Raw genomic sequence first — 22990 nt, forward strand, 5'->3', positions numbered from 1 at the left:
ACCCATTCACATAATAAAGACATTCAAAAGTAAAATTCAAGTTCGGCCCTCAGGTCACCAAGGTGGAGAATGGGCCTCAATCTCTGAAAATTTCTTACTGTCCACTATGTACTAAGAGGTGGCCCTCTCCACTGTTCTTCCTGGGAGTCCTATCAGATGTAGGGAAAGTTTAGCAGGGCCACCAGATGTCACTGTTTGAAGAGATCTTCCGGTTTAGGTTCTGAGTCCTAAAAAAAGCCGTGAGGGATCAGGGAAAGCTGCACACTTTTTAGCACGGACCGTTGACTAACACTTCTCCATGACAAGCTCTTGATTTCACCCCAGTTCCCACCTGCTGAGGAAACTAGTATCAGAACCAAGTGCTGCTCTGTCGTCTTCACACTTGCTCTACATTCAGCTTGCAGTAATGGAGGTCATGTTAGAATCAAGCAGCTGTAGATGTTTCTTGAGTGAAGGAACTGGCTGAATCCGGCTTCCCTTATGTTTAGACGAGCATGATTGAGAGCAACTTAGGAAGAAACTCCTTAAGCATGGAAGGTTTCCTGTGGGAGCTATGCAGACGCTGTGTGCGCTGTTTATACAACTCTAGTGCTGTCTAGATACGAGGATCACTTTTTAGACCAAAAAATTATCAAGTAAGAATTTGAGCCCAAATCTGTCTGACTCAGATACTTTTCACTGGACTAGATTAAGAAAAGAATCTACATTCACCAGCGAACATCTACTAGGGTTTCTTATCATCTAAAGGTCACAGTCTGACTCAGCCTGTGAAAACATAGACTTGAGCTCAGTTTTGCCGTCATATGCTACACTTGAATTTCTGGAAGGACCTGTATTTTGTTAGCTGAGACTGGAGCCATGGTGATGCTGATGCTGCCCCCTACCTCTTACAGACAAACATTTCAGAGCATTAGATTTTCATATAACAGGGAAGGGCTCCTGTTTGAGTTGATGTTGATAATATTATGTAAGATGGTATGTGCTTTCGAAAGAGTAACAAAAAGAAAATTGGAGTGAAAACAAGCAAAGGCTTCCAGGAGCTTCGAACAGGGGATATCAGGGCCCCGAGGGAGCAAACTGGTTAGTCAGATGTTGGCTTGATTTTTGTCAGCACAAGTTCTACTGGTGAGGTGAATGCCAAGTACAGTGTTTCACGTGCTACGTGAAACCACAATGCAGGAACTCCTAGGACACCTCAGAGATGTCTGGCAGAACCATGATAGCTTCATTGGTAGGTGACCATTGACTTTTATATAAATGGGAAAGGTCAAATCAATAAAAAGAATTGGACCTTCCTTAATTCACTTCTAAGTCTTGGAAAATTTTACACAGTCTCAGGATTGATTGTAAGATTTTGTTCTTCAATATTAAAAGAAAATGCCTAGGCATGCACACTCCAAATATATGCTCACAGACTTGAACATGTTTCAAGGCTATACAAATATTACTCCCAAACAGGGAAGAAGAGAAATCAGCCAACTGTAAACACTTTCACTATACAGGTAGAGGCATGAAGGAAGCATTACTCACCCATTCCCATTGCTCTCGCCTGAGTGAGCAATTACAGCTTTAAGGCCACAGGAAGTACTTGCCTCTGCTCTGTTAGCTTATTACTCAACACCAGGAGCTTTATGTTTTCCCTATCCTGTGGTCAGCACAGTTCACAATAGCGTATTATGCCAGCGATAGTAAACACTAAGACAAGACTCTTCCGTGGGAACATTCTCTTGAACTAGTGGGACAGACCTTTGTCAACGAAGAAGACCAGGTAGGTTGGACTGTCATCCCTTTTCCCTCTAATGTTTGCATGGAATCGTTAGTATTAGTGACAGGAATCTTTTGGGTGTGGAAAAGTGGTAGTCTGTGGTTGTGTTGTGAAAGCTGATCTGGAAAAGATGTGTGTGTGCACATGCACAGGTATCTATGTTGAGTGTAAGAAGGTAGGGCAAGAAACCAAAGAACACAGCCACTCTCTGTGGAAAGACAGAACAGCTTTAAGAAAAAGCAAACAAACAAGACCCTGTTATGACACCTCTAAGAGCAGCCTCCAACTTCAAGACATGTTTGGATTGCATAGGACTGAGCACTCCCTAACACCACAATCAAAACCTGAACACTTCCAACTTCAACTACAATGTTTCCTCAGACTAAAAGAATCCCTACAATTATCACCTGACTGTTCTAGCATCCGAGGACCTTGTCAAGTCCAGGGTCAGGTCCCTTTCAGGATTCAGGTCAGGGTCAGGGTTGGGGGTCAGAGGGCGTGTTATGGTTACTATTGCTCTGATGAAACCCCATGACCAAAACAACTTGGGGAGGACAGGGTTTACTTGACTTATACTTTCCTTGCAGAAGCCATGGAGGGATGCTATTTACTAGATTGCTCCTCATGACTTTCTCAGCCTATTTTTTTTATAGAACCTAGAACCACCAGCCCAGGAATTAAACCATCCACAATGAGTTGTGTCCTGCATCAATCACTAATTAAGAAAATTTCTTACAGCAGAATGTTAGAGAAGGATTTTTTAAACTAAGTTTCTCTTCTTTCATGTAATTTTAGGTTGTGTTGACATAAAAGTAACCATGCTAGTGTGTTATAGTTAGGGTCAGTCAAACCTGCATTTTCAAACTTTCTTACTTCATTGCTTTAAAGATTTACTGTCCTTGTAACCTCCTACCCCAAAATTTCACCTTTCAAACTTACATTAAAAATTATTTTAAATTTTGCCTTATTGAGGGGGTGGGTGTTTATTGTTGTTGTTGTTTCTGTGGCTTTTTTATAAACAAAAACAATATTCCTGATTTGTCAACAGGATGGCTACTTGGTGAGATATTGTAGCATAGTGATCTTTCCAAACTCCCCTTGTCCCCTCATTTTGACCAACCAATGCATGGCCTGCACAGAATGCAGTGTGCTCTATAAAACCCAGGAAAGGTCATCACAAATTTATATAGGGCCCAGTTTTGCAACTCAAGTCTCCTCAATACCCACTAAGCTTTAACTGTCTGAGATCATCTTCCCCTTCACACCAGAATTAAAACTACTTTCAACGACTTCAGTTCAAGAAAAACTTGAAAGTTAGGCTAAGAAAGAACAATCTGACATTGGGGGAGGTATACTTAATTCTTGTGAGAACATGTTAAATTTGTTTGAAATATTACAAAATAAAGTAGCATCTAAATATAGCTCAAATAGTTACTATCTTATATTGGGTCTGACTTATCAGGAAAGTTTATTAGCAATCTTACAGCAATTTGGCTAACATGAAAATTTAATGGACTTTAACATTTTCCATCGTTTTTTCCCCATTTATTCTTTTCTGGGAAAAAACATACTATTTTCTAGAGTGACCATGACGAATAGCACTAGAAAGAGAAAGACAGCCTCTGTGAAGAGTCTAACTACATTCATGAAGGATGGCAAGCTTCAGCACATGCTGGAACCTGCCCCAAGTCATGTGAACAGATTCTGCGTTCTTGCTTTGTTTTTGTTGTGTTGTTTGATCAGAACTTCCTTAAGTAGAACTCTAGTAGTTTGTTGTTTGCTCATTGTTACATTTGTTTATGTGGAGGTGGGCATGTCTCACACACATGTGGAAGCTGGGGAACAACTAGCAGGGATTGATTTTCTCCTGCAACCTATGGGTCCTGGGATTGAACTCCAGTCAACAGGCTCTGCAGCAAGTGCATTGTCCCATTGATCCATCTTGTCAAGAACCATAGTGGCTCTAGAAAGACAGATGAAGAACTGGTCTGGTGAGAAAGGCCCACTGTGAGGCTCTGTAGGACGTGGGTTGATTTCTGTTTTTATAACTCGAAGGTTGACACCCTATGGCCTTGTAGGTAAAAGCTGGCCTACTTTTATACGGCCAATGAGCTAATGACGGTTTCTTAGTACTGAACCCAGGACTTTGCACATGCTAAGCAAACACTCTACCACTGAACTATACCCTAGCTTGGTCTTTACATTGTTGAACAGTTGAGGAGAGATGACCCAGCTGTTAGGAACACTTACATAGGACCTGAGTTCAGTTCCTAGGATCTACATGGTGACTCTGTAACTCCAGTTCACAGCAAGTTAATCAACAGTAAGACTGAGAGAAGAGCTCAGATTCCTAACTCTTCCCTAGCGATCTCCCCATGTGTATCATTCAGTGTTCAAGGCTTCTCTGTGTGCCAGCCATCTTTCTCTTTGGGTACTTCCCTATTCCCTATCTTTTGTCCAAGACCTGTGTCCTACCTTGTCATTCCTCCTGTTGCAGACTAGTGAAGAAGACAGACACGGAAGTGTGGTGTTGGTGGCTTAGGGATTCTGTGAGAAAGCCATTGTCTTTTGGCAAGGCATAACAGACTTGAGAGTATGTAAAATTGACGAGATTCATGGTAACATTATTAAGATAGGTCTCAGAGTTTCACATGAATTAGAGATGGCTCTAGAGGACAGATGACACATGAGGTAGAAAGATGGCTCAGAGGCTGAGTGCTTGCTACACAATCTGAGGACCAGAATATGGAAGTCAGCACACACTTAGTAAGCTGAGTGTCCCCCAAATACACAGAACTCCAGTTCCAAGAGATATGATATCTCTGCTTGCCTCTGCCCATACACAAGCATGTTTATCCTCACATATGTACACACATATTTAGACAAAATCTCTCTTGTTGTTTTTGTTTTTCGAGACTAGGTTTCTTTGTAGCTATAGAGCTTGTCCTGAAACTTACTCTCTATACCAGGCTGGTCTTGAATGCATGGAGATCCACCTGTCTCTGACTCCCAAGTGCTGGGATTAAAAGTGTGTGTTACCACTGCCTAGCTCAAATACAATATTTAAAAATGACATAGAAGCCAGGCATAGTGGCTCACATTTTTAATCTCAGAATTTAAGAGAAAAGTCAGGTGGATCTTTAGAAGCTTGATGCCTGTCTAGACTACATAGAGAGTTCTGGGTCAGCCAGGACTACATAAAGAGATTCTGTCTCAAAAAAAAGAAGAAGAAAGAAAGAAAGAAAGAAAGAAAGAAAGAAAGAAAGAAAGAAAGAAAGGAAGAAAGAAAGAAAGAAAGAAAGAAAGAAAGAAAGAAAGAAAGAAAGAAAGAGACAGAGGTAGCAGATTTGTGAAAAGTGAAGCAGGTCAGGTATGACTAAGGGGCCAGTGGGGAGGCAGCTTAGCCAAGAAAAGGAAGTTGAATAAAATGTTTCAAAGGGATAAAGGGTAAATTAGATCATAAGGAGTCAATAGGGAGGTAGGTGGGAAGACAGAGGAAAGGACGGTGTATGGGGGTGTGGTGGTTTGAATAAAAATGGATCCCATAGGCTCAAATATTTGAATGTTTAGTCACTAGGGAGTGGCAGTATTTGAAAGAATTAGGAGGTATAGCTTTGTTGGAGTAGGTGTGGCCTTGTTGGAGGAAGTGTGTCACTGGGAGTTGATTTTGAGGTTTAGGAAGCCCAAGAGAGGCCCAATGATTCTCTCTTCCTGCAGCATACTGATTGATATGGATGGACCGGCCCAGTGACTCTCTCTTCCTGCAGTATACTGATATGGATGTAGAGCTCTCGGCTCCTTCTGATGAGCTCGTGCAGTATTATGTCTGCCTGCAGGCTGCTATGTTTCCTGCTGTACTGATAGTGGAGACCAAACTTTGGAAAATGTAAACAAGCCCCAATTAAACACTTTCCTTTATAAGAGTTATTATGGTCATGGCGCCTTTTCAGAGCAATAGAATATTGCCTAAATCAGGGAGGTTGAAAAGCTGTATGGATGCCTGGAACTGTAGAAGCTTTCTGAAATACACACATATATAAAAGTTTTTTATTGGGATTATTATGTGATGGGGGAGACATTAGCCCAACTAGACATCCTTTATTATAAAATAAAACTTCCATGACTAGGAATGGGTTACATCTTGCTGAGTCGTTGGCTAAAGGAATCTCACAGTACGGCCCTCAAATATCACAGGCTATCACTTATGCTGTTATTCAACCTTTATAACCTGAGAGAAAGGCCTAATTGCTGAGAACACCGTACACTTAAGCCTCCATGTACTTAAGTCATCAAGTGTGTAGAACTTTAGCTCAACTAGAAACTTCAGTACTACTGATTAGTTAGGGTTCTCTCAGGGGGTACCAAGACTACCGACTTCACATTCTCCATGCTATACAAGACCTAGATTTCCCAACCAACCATGTGTAGGAGGGGTAGGAAATCAGCAGTCTATGCTGTAGGTTGTCTGCAGTCCCCTGTGTGCAGGTGCTGAGCTCCCCAACACACACACACACACACACACACACACACACACACACACACACACCGTGCTGGCTGCTCTGAAATCAGAGACAGGGGTCTGGATACCTGTGCAATGGTTAAAAACTAGCTCCATTTCAAACTTAGTTTCAAACTAAGTTCTGTATAGAAGAGAAAAACCTAGGAGTCAGCAAGACCTTATTCTCAGCCTAAGGACTGTGAAGCACAGGATGTCTGGGCTACAACCCGAAGTCATTCCCATCAGTGGTTGAGTCTTGACAGCAATCTAAAAAGAAGACTGTTCTCAGAGCCACCTGTCTTATTTTTCAAAATTCTTGTTCCACATATTATGCAATTGTTATCCTCAAATGTTACTGGAAAGGGGGGTTAGGATGTGAGTCAAAGAATCCCAAGCTAACTCCAAAAGATTGTAATTATATTTCTTTATTATAAGGGACAAACTCACGGAACAGGAACGAGAGTCCATCCTCAGGTGTGTAACGCAGGAACCAGAGAGAGAGAGAGAGAGAGTGAGAGAGAGAGAGAGAGAGAGAGAGAGAGAGAGAGAGAGAGAGAGAGAGAGAGGAGGCCAGCAGTATTTCTCTGGGTACCCAAAAGGCCATGCCCTAACCTGGTCCAGCCTCTTCAACCTCTTCAAGGTCATTGGCTGAAGGAGGTTCCTCATCACTAAAATATTAACCAGATGCTCATTCTGCTTCAGTAATCTCACTTAACCTCTACTTGCACAGAACAAAGCAAAACAAAACAAAAACAAGATAATGCCTCACATAGCAAAAATACCCCAAGAGTTGAGACCATTGAGGTCTGTGCCTTTAAAAACTCCATCAAGCCTTTCCCTTTTGTAGCAGCTCTCAGATCGTCAAAGAAGACTCTGTGGCAATGTTGCTATAAATAAACTTGTATTGTTTTTCAATCTTTTAGCTTAAAGGAAGTTTTGTCTGGTGGTCTCACTCTGCAGCACTTGATGGAGGGTCACACATGGATGACGGGCTCAAGGGCCAACTGTCAGAGGGCGACAGAGCAAGACTGCCCATAGGTGATGCCTAGAGGGACCAGTGGACTGAGAAAATCTGCAGAGAAATAGAGAGACCCTGGAGGGTGTGATTCTGCTGTGGCAAGGGATGATGAGCCCTGGGGTCTTGATTCCTAGTTCTACAGGAATCTGTAGAGTAACAACTTGTTTATTATTGTGGGTTTGGAGGGGGCAAGGCCTTTGCAAAAAGAACACAATGAATATTTCAGTGAGAAGTCTCCCAAAGCCTGCTTAATTAGCAGCACAGACATCCTAGAAAAACTGCTGAGAGGGTTTAAGAGTAAATGGTTCCAAAACACCATAATTAAATTTCCCTTAATTTTACCAGTTGGAGTCAAAAGAAAAAATAAAATTTAGGGAAAATACACTTGAGGGCTGCAGGGGAGGAAGGCTCTGCAGCCAGGAAGGAAAAGAAGGAAGGAGGGACCCCAGCAAGTGGGATGGCCTAGTGTCCTGGGTCAGGTAATTGAGGCCTTATGTCCCCCCCCCCGCCCCATTGCTTGCTCAGGTAAACTCATGGACTCCAGAGTGGATCTCGCCCACTAGCCCAGGAGCCAGGCATTGGGATGTAATATGCCCACACCTGGTGCATGAGGATGCCACTGCCATCTCCAGCCATGGGAGTCCTGGCTTGCTTGCTAGTGTTATGCATAGTGATTGGGGCCATAGCTGCCTCCCAACCTCCTAGCACAGAGCAGAGACTTGAGAGGAGACTACTAGGTATGGACTGACTCAATGTGCCTGGCCACGGGGTGGGATACGTGTGGGGTGATGATGGTGGCCATCAGAAGCTTTGGGAATGGCAAATAGCCCCTGAGTGAGTAGGGTATGTCAGGTTGAGTGGCACCATGGGGAGCAGTGAGTTCGGTTCTTCCCCCAAATCCACAGATTGCTATGTGGAAGTGTATGAGGTATCTGGAGTCTCAGGACCACTACCCAAGTGTGAGGCACCCTAAGGAGTGGCTCACAGTGGCAGAGAAGCCCAGGCTCCTTAGCCTAAGCAGTCAGGAGGGCCACTTGCTGAGTTTCCATGATTTTCATTGTTGATCAACAGTGTCTGTTGTTGGTTTCCTAGGTTCCCAGGACAGTTCTTGCTCATCTTCAGCAAAAATGAGAGCTAGAGTTTGGGGGTGGGCAGGAGGACTCCAGCCAATGCTCAGCTTTTTTACCCAGTGTCTCACATGATATGGTGACAGCTTCAGGTCTTCCACTCCTTTCTTCGCCTGTAGGTGTCTTGAGGGGTGGTCTTTCAGAGGCATACCTCTGTAGACCACACTCTGAGAGGTGAGGGGCACTTGTCCCAGGATCCAGGCTCAGCTACACAGACTGGCTAGCCAGAAGGTCTGATAGGACACAGAATTCCATCAAACAAAGCTGGAATCTGAGGTTTGACCTCCCCGAGGTACATATATGTGTGCAGGCTCTTCCTAATCTCCACCCCCTGCCCACTATGCCTGGCTGTGGACATGGCAGTGCAGGCCAATGGCCTGATGGCATCACATGGTGCATGGCAAACTATTGCTCCTTTGAACCTTGCTGTTTATACTCCAGTGACACAGCTCACCCTGCGCCCCCATCCCACATTCTTAGGGTCTCCGGAGTAGCCCATAAAACAAAAACAGCCACATGCATTGTTTATTCCAGAATTCTGGGGTCTGCCACCCAGATGACAAAACAGCTACAACCCCTAACAGAGCTCACAGGCTCATTGTATAGGCAACCAGGAGTGGGGAGGAGGGGGTTAGGTCATCCTTAACCTAATTGGCTGGGGATTAGGTCATCCTGAACCTCATTGGCTGGGGCTCCACTTCCTGCTTTAATAAAGTACAGAAACCGAAAGTGAAACTAAACTGAGACCCAGGCCCAGCATCGATTAAACGAAGTCCACAGAGCAGAGCTAGCAGCAGAAGGACTAAGGCACCAGCCAAGGTGGATACCAGAGTGGTCAGCCAGAGTGACCAGTTAAAGAGCGACTCATTCCATCTCTCATTTTATCGCTTTTCTAGCTGTCTATCATTTTGTCCTTTTCCCATGGAGTTTCCAATAACATCCAAGTGGTTGGCATAGAAACAACACTGTACTTCCAGAAATAGACAAAATCCTCCTTGATGTAAAAAGTTTTGGAGTACTACCTCTGTCGAGGAAGAGAGAGGAGAGCCTCTTCTAGGTAGGAGACAGACATTTCTAAATGGTGATGTCAGCCTCCAAAGCCACAATTAAGGCTTTGGAGTTCCGGTCCTTAAGAATGAGAATTGACGTTTGCATGCCTATAGCCCTTACCAGGCACAGGCAGAGGGAGGATACTAAGATACTAAGACAGCCATGAAAACATCCAGCTTGGCTTGTTTTGGTGGTCTTAGCTAGTAGAAAACCTCCTCTTGAGGGTGGTAAGTTATTTGGGGGAGTAATTGCACCAGGACACCTAAATCCTGTGTGTCGTTCAAAACTTGGGCATGCACGCAGGAGATACAAGTGCTCCAAGCCCACCAGGCATCATCCAGGGAAATTAGGTACCCTCTCCCTGTTGGACTCATAGACTCAGTGCAGAGATTGGTGTAACTTGGTGAGGGCTGGACTATACAGAGTCTGTTACCTGTTCAGATTATGTGGTGAGCCTACCTTTGCCGAACTGTTGCCACCTACATCACTGGATATCAGAGGAATCGGCATAGTTCCCTGTTATTGCAATCCCTTTATAATGGGGAGTGGGCATTATCCAGGCAAAGCCAGCAAGCTTTAGTGAGACTGAGTTTTGAGGCACTTAAAACCAAATAGCTGGCTTTCAAAAGACCTAAGAGTCTTGGAGTGGGAGGTGGGGTCCATGGGGGAAGTTTTGTGTGTCAATGACAGTATTTTAGCTTCCATGGGCCTTGGGGTAGGGGCAGGCTTGCGTCCAGTCAGGCTTACTACATTATTGGGGTTCTGGGGTTGCCATGGTTGTAGATTCTTTGACAAATAGGCCACTGGTCTCTTTCAGGGTCCAGGACTGATGCCAAAAAATGAACTTGAGGCTAGCATGGATTATGAGACCCCATCACAAGAACAAAGACAAATTCTGGTTGTGGGGTCCTGTATTTTTATCTGGTATTTGTTAGCATGCATTTCGTCAGGTGAATAAATAGTTTCAAATGTTTTCTGCTTGGTTTTTTTTTTCTTCCATTGTTTATTTTGATGGTTTGGTGGTTTTAGGAGCACTCCTCTTAAAGGACTTGAGTTTCATTTCCAGACTCAATGCTGCCTGACTTCAGCTTATTGGTTTCTATGCCCTCTTCTGGCCTCTTTCAGGAACTGTAGTGATATTTCATCGGTATTTTTAATGAATTAAAGTTAACCTGAAGGTCAGAAAAGCAAAACAGCCAGTCACTGGCTCTTACCTCTACCCTGTCTGAAATGGTGATCCTACCTCTAGGAATCTCAGAATGAGACTACCTCTGTGAACTGACTCCCCCTGACTTATATTTCTTTCTAGGGCTGGATTAAAGTAGAACCAATACTGCCTGGATTCTATGGCAAATTAGTGTGACTACTGGAATTAAAGGTGTGTGCCACCACTGCCTGGTCTGTAAGACTGACCAGGGTGGCTGCTTTACTCTCTGATCTCCAGGCAAGCTTTATTTATTAAAATACAAATGAAATATCACTATAAGGAGCTGCACTCATAAACACAGTTATCAAGGAAACACATACTCAAAATTCAAAATAAATAATGACTAAAACTTAAAAATATTCTCAGTTTCTCTCTCTTTCTCTTGCTCTCTCAGCAAGAGAAGACCTTCTCAATTATGATGGCCTCAAATTCTCCACCTCAGACTAGTTTTCAGCATCCAATTTTCCTGCCTCACCCTCCTTACCGATTGGGATTATGGCATGGCACAGTGCACAGCTCAGATTTGCTTCCTAATGCGGACAAAGGATTTCACTTATAAACCATGAGAAACAGGTTCACACTCAATGGGCAATGCAACTGCAGACTTACATTGACTGGTACAGTCTGCTCAAAGCTATGTTGGAGCTAGCTGCCTTTCTTAACAGGAAATTGTCTTATGATGATCAAGTAGAAGTTCAAGCACAAACAATTAATTAATTAATATTCTAGAGACCCTTGCCATGCTCACTGATGAGGTCACTTTGTCCATCCCATTCATCAGGCACAGATGAGCCAACCAAGAAGTTTCTGACCTGTCCTCCAGGGCTCTTAAGGCATGCACCCTGCGGAACCCTTCAGCTAACATCCTTAATCTTATTCAACAGCCAGGGGAACTTTTTACTGATTTTCTCACATGTGCCAATGAGGCAGTGGAGCAGAGAGCAGACCCAGGCCCAGCTAGGTAAATGTTAATCAAACAGTTGGTTTGGGAAGGGCTTAATGTCCCCACCTGCAATACACAGGAGTCACAGCAGTCCACAGTGAAGACATTCACCAGTGGGTACTGACCACAAGAGATCTTGACCCCAGTAATGGTCACATTGCTGCCCTCATTCCTTCCCTGAAGGCGGCACACCAATGACACACCCAAGGGTCCCCAAGTAGATAGATCTTACTGCAGATGTGGCAAACCAGGCCATCTTGGCATGACTGCCCCAGGCAAAACCTAGTACCTGATGCCCCAGATGCAATAAGGGATTTCATTGGGCAAAGGATCGCAGAGATAACAGCTTTCCAAAGTCCTAACCCTTTAAACTCCAGGCACAGCACTCCTCAGCCCTGCTGGTAAGACAATGCTCTGGTAACCAAAAAGTCTTTTGGACACTGCCCGTTTTTTCATGCTCCCCAACGCTGACTGTCTATCTTTTTTTTTTTTTTTTTTTTTTTTTTTTTTTTTTTTTTTTTTTTTTTTGGCCAGAGGCTTGGTGGACATGAGAGCGGGCATCACAAAATTAGTGGAAATACATTTCTAAATTGGGAATTTAGACCTGGCCCTCACATCAGTGGAGTAGGGGGCCAACAAGATTTAAAACTTACCCCCCTTTCCGTCCATTGGAAAGACCATGATGGCAACAAGGGAGCCATTCACCCTACCATTTCTATGCTACTGAGAAACCTCTGGGGCAGAGACATCCTGGAGGATATGGGTACTGTCCTAACTACTGATGATAGCGTTTCCTTGATGACCTCAGGTCCATGAAAAGAGAGGCTTAGCAAATTGTGACACTACCTATGAGTCATACCCCAATTCTAAGAATCACTATCCCTCAGAAATCCACCACAATCAAGTCTCCTAGTCCAATTCCATTGACGTGGTTCTTGAATCAAGATGTCTAGGTGGAACCATGATCTATAATTGAACCCAAGCTGTCAATCCTAAAGAAATTAGTTGCAGAACAGTTACAGATGGGGTACATAGAACCAATCACAAGTAAACATAATACTCCCCATATTTGTTATTCTCAAGAGATCTGGATGCTACTGCCTCCTGCAGGATCTTTGTGATCAAATGGGAAAAATGGGGTCCATTCAAACCAGGCCTCTCCCACCCTAGTATTATCCCTTTATCTTATTATATTTTAGTTTTAAATACTAAGGATTTTTTTCAAACTCTCCTGGCACCACAGTATCAAGACCTCTTTGCCTTTACAGTATGTAAACCTTATATACATAAGCCAGCCAAGAGATGTCAATGGGCTGTTTTACCCCAGGGAATGAAGAATAGCCCCACAATACGTCAGTTACATGTTTCACAGGTCTTGGAGAATATTCCCAAAGATGTCCTCTTAATCCATGACATGAATGATCTCCTTCTGGCACATTCAGATACAGTCTATCTGCAAAGGACTGCTGAAAATGTGTTAAAAGGTCTTGCATCTTTACATCTGATGGTGGTGCAAGATAAGGTTGAAAGCAAAGAACTAATACACAACCTTCCTTCTTCCATTGTCCTTCTAGCAGAAGGTATGACCCAGATTAACAGTGTGCCTTCCAGCATAAAGGACTGGAATAAAGGTGTGTATCATCCAGAGGCAGGATCTGTATCAAAGGCATATTGTCTTCTTGCCTCAAGGTTCAGACCACAACTGTGCCCTCCATTTCTGAATTATATAGTTCATTCCAGATATAGCCAGGCTGACAGCCAAGAATAGCCATTGCAATCCACTGCTTGTCTACTTGACATACAATTGTATCACCTTATGTCATGACTGATGTCTAAATAAAGAACAATAGCCAGGTCATAATTATGCCTAAACATAGCATAACTATCCTATATACAATCACGAATGCATTGTATATCTAGAATAGTGGCAATGTCCCTTGAGGGACATTTTTCTAGTATCTCAAACTTACATATGATAATCACTGATATTTTCTTAATTGATATTGCAATATATGATAAAGAAATATAAATAACATACAAATATCTGTACAAATACATTATTAACAAAATATAATAGAATCACTCATGCCAGATATAATCCTCATTTCTACAACTGATCATGTGGCCTAAGATGGGTATTTAGAACTACCTTCCTCTACTACCCATTTTGTATTTCTACCTCTGAAAGCACTCCATCAGGTCTTAGGTCTTTCCTGGAAAAGTGATCCTCATGGATCTTTGCTCTTTGTCATCCTTCCTGGATTAGACTATTGTAGTTCCTCATTAACTTTAATCACAGGGCATAGTAGCACCAAGAGATGCCCTAAAGGATCTCTTGTAGTGTTATTTTGTTTGTGTTTTAACAAATAAAGCTTGCCTGAAGATCAGAGTGCAGAGTTAAGCCAGTAGATGCCAGGTAATGCTGGCATACACCATTAATATCAGAACTCAAGGGATAGATGGATCTCTGTTAATTCAAGGCCACCCTGGGATACAGGAAATTGATCCAGTCTAAAAGAGAAACAGAGCTCACAAAAAGATGATCCTACCACTTGGGATCAGATGCCTTTAACCCCAGCACTAGGGAGGTGGAGACAGGGGTGATATGGCTGGGTGAAAAGAGGAATATAAAGCAGGAGGAGACAGGAGCTCAATGCAGTCAGAGGAGCAGTGCAGTCTGAAGCAGTTAGCCTGAGGATGAAGTCTGAGGAGGTAGTCCGAGGACAGGATCACCCATTTGGTCTGAGCACAGGTAGAGGTATGAACTCTGTAGTGGTTGACTGCTCTGCTTCTCAGCTCCTTCAGCTTTTACTCCCTGATAGCTAACTCCAAGATTTTATTATTAAGACCAATTAGAATTCATGCTACAGTCTTCTGAATTCCAGACATAATCCTTCTTATCTCCATTGTGGAGAGGCAATCCAATTTTCCCATGGTAATCTGAATATATCACCCCTCCTAATGGCATTATTTTCTTAGTCTGTTGGTTTAAGGGCATTTGAAGTCCAGGGGAAAGCTCAGTTTCTAGGTTAATGGAATGTTAGTTGTGGCTCCTGCCAGGAGCCCTCCTCCATCTGTAATAAAAACTTTTAGGCCAGCAGAACGTTGAGTAGCAGAAAAATGAAGCAAAATCTTTCCTAGTTGGTAACTATTGGTGATAGTAGTGGAACTACCTCTTTTCCAACACTTAATTCCTAGACCCATGGATTCTGGCTTTAGGGGAAAACCTGCCCTACACTGGATGCTGTCAGAGCATATACTACCTTCTGGAGAACCTTGTCCCAGCTTTCAAGATGCTGCAATCTAATTGGTGCTGTAAGTATGTCTTCAAAAGACAAAAGTATTGCACAATTAAGTGAGGTCCACAGAGCATGTAATATAAGATAACAAATATTTATTTGGGATCACTCACAATAAAAAGCTGCTGTGTTCCTCTGCTTTGTGGGTGCTGGAGTTGTGAACAAAACCCTGAGCACCAACCAGCAAAAGGAAAAAGAGGGGTGAGCACACTTCCTGTCTGTGCTTGTAGTACCTCAGACCATGCCCTAACTGGCTGGTATTTAAAAAACTATTGGCCGAATGAATTCCCACAATACCTCTCCATTTTGTTTAAATAAGAGGGTTCTAAACCTAAAACAAAACTATGTACAATGAGAACAAATATCAAGTATTGTCCAGGAATAAGCAAAAGCAAAAGTATACACAAAAATAGAACTACCACCAACATGAACAAAACCAATAAGAAACACATGCTAAATGTCCAGTTTAAGGTGATTAGCAAATAACAAGATTATTTCAATAGCTGTCCTATCCTGGGTCTAAGTCTTATACTAAAATATCTTAGCTAAGATATGAGAGGAAAGTAGCTATGACTATCTAGTCTTCAACCCCATTATGAAGTATACTGTCTGATTTAATTTAAAAGTTTTTTTTTTATTTTCCAATGTCTCTCTGCAGCTGTTGTTTCTTTCTCATTAGCATTTAAAAACTTAAGGTTAATAAAGCATTATGCAATCTATATGGGGGTATTTATAATTAGCTTCAGTCTATTTAACATATAATTTAGAGTTCAATTTGATCTCTCTATAAATGCCTGCCCTGTAGGATTGTGGGGTATATCTGTCATATGCTTTATATTATACTAAGCAAAAAAACTGTTTCATTTTTTAGACATATGTTGAAACATTGTCTGCTTTTATTTATGCAAGTATACCCATGATGGCCATAACTTCTATCAAATGTGTGAATACTGAATCAGTCAGCGCTGTGAAGGCAAATTTTTCTCTGTCTTTTTCTTGTAATGGTATAGTAAAGAAACTGTCTTTTAAATTAATAACTATAAGAGGTCATTTTTTAGGAAGTAGAGAAGGCAAAGGAATGTATTATAAAGAGCCCATTGGTTGAGTCATCTTACTAACAGCTCTTAGATCCATTATCATTGTCCATTTTCCAGATTTCTTTTTAACAACAAATATATGAAAATTCTAAAGGTTAATCGATTCTTCAATATTAAATAGCTTTTAGTTGCTCCTGTAGTTTCTCTATTGTTTAAGGCCATTGTTTAACCTATATAGGTTTTGTAGTTAATCATTTTAAAAGTAGGGCTATTGATACCATTGAGAGTTTGCCAGTTGTTGGTGTGTGTGTGTGTTTTGTTACAGCCTGAATCATTTGTGACTGTTTTTTAAAATAAAGTACCTTATAATGTCCTTCCCAGAAACATGAGTTGGTTTATGGTCAGTTTCTGAAAGTTCAGGAATTTTAATTTATGTATTCCATTGCTGCAACTGATCTTGATCCCATAGATTCATTGGTATATTAGCCACATATGACTTCAGCCTTCCTCTTTGTCCTTCTTGTCCTATGCCTTCAACCCATCCTATCCTGGAACTGGCCTCAAACTCACAGAAATCCTCCTGTTTCTGCCTCCCAAGTGCTAGAATTAAAGGCATGCATCACCACTGCCTGGCTGGATTTTTTTTTTAAAGAGAAGAGTACAGGCCGGGTGGTGGTGGCGCACGCCTTTAATCCCAGCACTCGGGAGGCAGAGGCAGGCGGATCTCTGTGAGTTCGAGACCAGCCTGGTCTACAGAGCTAGTTCCAGGACAGGCTCCAAAGCCACAGAGATACCCTGTCTCGAAAAACCAAAAAAAAAAAAAAAAAAAAAAGAGAAGAGTACAGTGGAGGGCATATGAGGGCGGGGCTCAGTCCATGTGAACATTGGGTGCCAAAATGTTGCATAATTAAATGAGGTCCACATGAGCCTGTAATAAAATATAACAAATATTTATTTGAGATCACTCACAACAGAAAGCCACTGTGTTCCTCTGCTCTGTGGACGCTAGGGTTGCTAACTGAACTGTGATCTCAAACCAAACGAAAGGAAAAAGAGTGGCAAGCTTCCTGTCTGTACTTATAGTACCTCTGACCAGGCCCTCATGGGCTGGTATCTAAAAGGCTGTTGGTTGAATGAATTTCCTCAACACCAAGGCTCATTCCATCTTTATCTCAGGACAGCTTTTTCAGGATGCTGTGGAACATGGTAAGACCAGTTGATTCCATGATTAGGGCTCCACTTCTGTACTTCTCTGGCTGTGAAGTGAGTTCCCAGCACAGAAGTGACACTGTAAAATATCATGTATTACAACACTGTAAAATATCATGTATTACAACACTGTAAAATATCATGTATTACAACACTGTGTAATATATCATGTATTACAACACTGTATAACATATCGTTATTACAACACTGTAAAATATCATGTATTACAATGCTGTGTAATATATCATGTATTACAACACTGTAAAATATCATGTATTACAATGCTGTGTAATATATCATGTATTACAACACTGTAAAATATCATGTATTACAATGCTGTGTAATATATCATGTATTACAACACTGTAAAATATCATGTATTACAATGCTGTGTAATATATCATGTATTACAACACTGTAAAATATCATGTATTACAACACTGTGTAATATATCATGTATTACAACACTGTATAACATATCGTTATTACAACACTGTAAAATATCATGTATTACAATGCTGTGTAATATATCATGTATTACAACACTGTAAAATATCATGTATTACAATGCTGTGTAATATATCATGTATTACAACACTGTAAAATATCATGTATTACAATGCTGTGTAATATATCATGTATTACAACACTGTAAAATATCATGTATTACAACACTGTGTAATATATCATGTATTACAACACTGTATAACATATCGTTATTACAACACTGTGAAATATATCATGTATTACAACACTGTATAACATATCGTTATTACAACACTGTGAAATATCATGTATTACAACACTGTAAAATATCATGTATTACAACACTGTAAAATATCATGTATTACAACACTGTAAAATATCATGTATTACAACACTGTGTAATATATCATGTATTACAACACTGTATAACATATCGTTATTACAACACTGTAAAATATCATGTATTACAACACTGTGAAATATCATGTATTACAATACTGCGTAATATATCATGTATTACAACACTGTAAAATATCATGTATTACAATACTGCATAATATATCATGTATTACAACACTGTAAAATATCATGTATTACAACACTGTGTAATATATCATGTATTACAACACTGTATAACATATCGTTATTACAACACTGTAAAATATCATGTATTACAATGCTGTGTAATATATCATGTATTACAACACTGTAAAATATCATGTATTACAACACTGTGTAATATATCATGTATTACAACACTGTAAAATATCATGTATTACAACACTGTGTAATATATCATGTATTACAACACTGTATAACATATCGTTATTACAACACTGTGAAATATCATGTATTACAACACTGTAAAATATCATGTATTACAATACTGTGTAAAATATCATGTATGACAACACTGTGTAAAATATGATGTATTATAACTGTAAATTATCATGTATTACAATACTGTAAAATATCATGTATTATGACACTGTGTAAAATATCAGTATCACAACACTGTGTAACATATCATTATTACAACACTGTAAAATATCATATATTACAACACTGTAAAATATCATGTATTACAATCCTGTGTAAAATATAAGACATTCTGTAAATTCATTGATAGTGGTTTTGGCAGAAGCATTGCATGTAGGAAAAGTAAATCATAACCAGAATAAGTATCTATTCCCAGAAGGACAAAGAGTTGTCTTTTCCATGGAGAAAGTGGCCCAATGTATTCAACCGTTACTAGGTTGCTGACTGGACACCCTGGAGAATGGTGCCATATCGGGGTTCAGTGTTGTTCTCTGTTCTTGGCTGATCTGGCACTCAGAAACAGCAGTAGCCAGATCAGCCACGGTGAGTGGAAGTTCCTGTTGTTGAGTCCGTGCATAGACACCATCTCTGCCACCATGGCCACTTAGTTCATGGGCCCATTGGGCAATGATACCATCTCTGCCACCATGGCTACTTTTTCATGGGCCCATTGGGTAATGACGTGAATGGCTAAGAAAAGAGGCTGGCTAGCCACAGAAAGGTCATCCTAATTATTTGATTTTTGAACTCCTCAGCTGAAGTCATCTTTGGGTGAACATTTGTATGGGATGCAAGTATCTTCACATCCTTTGCCTATTTGGAGAGATTTCTCCACGATGTCTTTCTCACCAGTTTTCCAATCATGCTCTTTCCAAGTCCCAGCCCATGCAGTCAGTCCATTGGCTGCAGCTGACTAACAAGCAGGTAGTTGCACAATTGGCTATTTCTCCTTCCAAACAAACTGTATGGCCACGTGTACTGCCCAAACTTCTGCCCACTGTGAAGATTTCCCTTCACCAGTATGAAGTGTGATCCTAATTAGTCTTAATCAATAAAAAACTGGAGTCAGATATCCAGCGTGAAAGCTGAATGATCAGAGAAGCAGAGCAGCCATCCACCAGAGACTTCTTACCTCTGTGAAATCTCAGACTGAATGGGGGAGATCCTGTCTGTAAAAACAATCAGACTGAATGGGCAGCTGAGATTCTGTTTCCATCTGCCGTCTATTCCTGTCTCCATCTCTTTAGTGCTGGAATTAAAGGGTTAAACCACCTCCTCCTGGCTCTGTTTCTCTTTTAGACTGATTCAATCATGTGTAGCTCAGGGTGGCCTTGAACTCCTGATCTTTCTGCTTCCTCCTCCCAAGTGCTGGGATTAAAGGTGTGTGCCACCACTGCCTGGCCTCTATGGTTAACTAATGATTTACCTCTGCCCTCTGATCTCCAGGCAAACTGTGTTTGTCAGAACACAAACAAAATATCATACACACAAGCATCCGTCAGAGTTGTCCCAGAATGGAGTTGAAAAGCTATAGCTTTCCACTTCTGCGTGGTGCCTCCATGATGTACAGAAGCATCAGGAAACCTGGCCCGAGTTGCAGCATTAATTCTAACAGGTCTTAATAATAAAAACCCAAGTCAGATATAGAGGAAAATGTTGAGAGATCAGAGAGACAAAGGAGCAAAACCACAGCCACCTAACCTACTCAACTTCCCAGCTGAAAAGAGGCCAAGCTCCTACCTCCTCCTGCCTTATGACTTCGTCTCTCCACCCAGCTATACCACTTTCTGTCTGTCTGTACAGACCTCCAGATGTTTATGGTTAGCTAGGTGGCTACGTCTGCCCTCTGATCTTCGGGCAAGCTTTATTTGTACAAGCGAGATAACATCACATGACTTGGTGGGTACATTAACACCCAGTTCATGATGGGCAGTTCAGGTCTCATGGTAAGGTCGGGGGCCTGCTGTTAAATGTTCAGTTTCTTCCAGGGGCTGGGATTAATAGCATGTGTTCACATGATTGGCCATATTTATTTTTGAAAATGGTTCTATGACAACCAGTGGAAGACACTTGAAATGACTTTAATAGGCATTGTATTGTCCCAATTCTCCAATGCTTCTATTCTTGTAAGTTATTAAGTTTTGTTCTTTTCTGGGGTGTGTGGGTGGGGGAGGGGTGTGTGTGTGTGTGAGTATCTTATGTAGACTATGTAGCACAGGCTTTAAAACTCACAGTGGTTCTCCTACCTCAGTGTCCACATACTGATACTTAAAGAATGCACTTCCATACATAGTTTGAAAGTAGTTTTTTTATGGTCTGTCTCCTCTTTGTCTTATGGCCATGAAGGACAGGATATGGTGTCAGAACTCTTGATGCCAGAGTCAGAGACAGTGAATTTTTACATGTACTAGGAATCAAACCCGCATGCTCTGACCGAAGCTTCTGTGATCTTAACTGGCAAGGTATTTTCCATCCTAAGTTTTCTATTCTTGATTATGTTTCCTGTCCAAGGTATCCTAGTCACGGCCAGATACCACATACTGATTAAAAAATAGAACTCTCCTCCATTTGAGAGAGTAAGCCTCAGGCAGGGATGAGATTCCTAACTGTCTATTCAATACAACATGGCCAACCAATTATCCATATATGTACAACCAACAGAAATGGATGCAGCAAGTTGTATTCATATATTTCAGCATACTTATTCACCCATACTTAACAAGGAAGAAGATGGAAGGGATTTGGAAAGTGAGCAAAAGAAGAGATAAGAAGGGAAAAGTGATGTAATATCTTTAAATTATCAATTTATGGAAATAAATTTTAAATAAAAAGAGGGACTAGAGAGATGCTCAGTAATTAAAAGCACTGGGTGTTGTTACAGAGGAGCCAGGTTCCATGTCCAGAACCCACATGGCAGCTAACCATTTGCTGTGACTCCAGTCCCAGGCATCTCCTGCCCTCTTCTGGCTTCTCTCTAAGTGCTGTGCACAGACACGTGCAGGCAAAACACCCATATAACCAAATTTTAAAAAAAGTTAGAAAAAGGAAAGCATGGAATTCTCTACAATGATGTCAGAGCCCTGAGACAGAGAGCAGCCAGGGCTAGTTAAAACGAACTCGTTCTGGTCTTGAATGGAAGCAGCTCTGGCCTTCCACTGAGCCAGACAGCTTTGTTCTGAGGTTAACAGAGCTCATCATAACCGTTCATCTAAGAGCAGAGTATACAGTGCTGTGAAGTGACCTTCCCTGACATTTTCTGTAGTTGTGTTCTTTATCTTTTGTATCTATGAGAATTGTGGCATTGGTACAGTTATCTTTTAGATTGAATGTTGTGTGATGTTTTACTCTTTTGGCTTTGGGGGACCACCACTCAGCTCCCAAATAAATCACACACAGAGGCTTATTCTTAATTATGAATGCCTGGCCTTAGCTTGACTTGTTTCTTGCCAGCTTTTCTTAAATTCTCCTGCTTACCTTTTGCCTCTGGGCTTTTATCTTTCTCTCTTTCTATACACCTTTTTTTACTTCTTTCTCCATGGCTTGCTCTGTATCTGGGTGGCTGGCCCCTGATGTCCTCCTCTCTTTGTTCTCTTGCTCCTTTTCTTCCTTGTTTCTCCTATTTATACTCTGCCTGCCAGCCCCACTTATCTTTGCTCCTGCCTTGCTATTGGCTGTTCAGCTCTTTATTAGCTCATCAGGTATTTTAGACACGCAAAGAAGTTCAGCTTCACAGAGTAAACAAATGCAACATTAACAAAAGAAACACACCTTAAAATAATATTCCCCATCAATCGAACATCAGGATTGACAGGTCACATAGGCTCCAAAGCAATCTTTCACGGTGTCATTTATCAGATTTTCAACTAAGACCATGTGGTACAAGATGAACATGCCAGAGGCATTTCTCTCCATCATTTTAAAAATTTATATATTTTGCATGACTTTGAAGTAAGAACGCCCCTAAATATCTCTGCTTTTACATTGTGATCATGTTCAGAAATGGATTTGTTAACTGAGCCTGCTTAGGAATAGGTAGAACTCTACAGGAATATGTTCAGACTGCCTAAGTAAAATCCCCATGCTTCCTCTGTTTTGGAAAATAAATGTTTTGGAAAAAAAAAACCTCTCATGTTTTCCCTGCCTCTGGCAAGTAAGAAATTTTTCTCATTTCTTCTATCTTAGTTGTTGTGACGGCTACTCTTGGTAGTCAAACTGACTGCCTCTGGAATTAAAAAAAAGACTTTGAAATTAAAGACCCATCTTTAATCTGGATCATTTGAGGTGCTATCCACTTCAGTTGCTTGGTGGCTGTGCACACTTCTAACCCCAGCACTCAGGAGGCAGAAGCAGCCAGATTTTCGAGTTTGAAACCAGCCTGGCTTACCGAATGAGTTCCAGCGCTACATAGATAAACCCTGTCTCAAAAACAACAACAACAAAATCAAATAAAGAATAAGCTCCACCTTTATCCTGGATTGCACCTTCTGGTGGCAGCTTACATATATAAAGGATATTGAAGGAGAAAGCTCTCT

This window comes from Microtus pennsylvanicus, chromosome 8, assembly GCF_037038515.1.
Source record: "Microtus pennsylvanicus isolate mMicPen1 chromosome 8, mMicPen1.hap1, whole genome shotgun sequence".
In the NCBI taxonomy this organism is placed as follows: Eukaryota; Metazoa; Chordata; class Mammalia; order Rodentia; family Cricetidae; genus Microtus; species Microtus pennsylvanicus.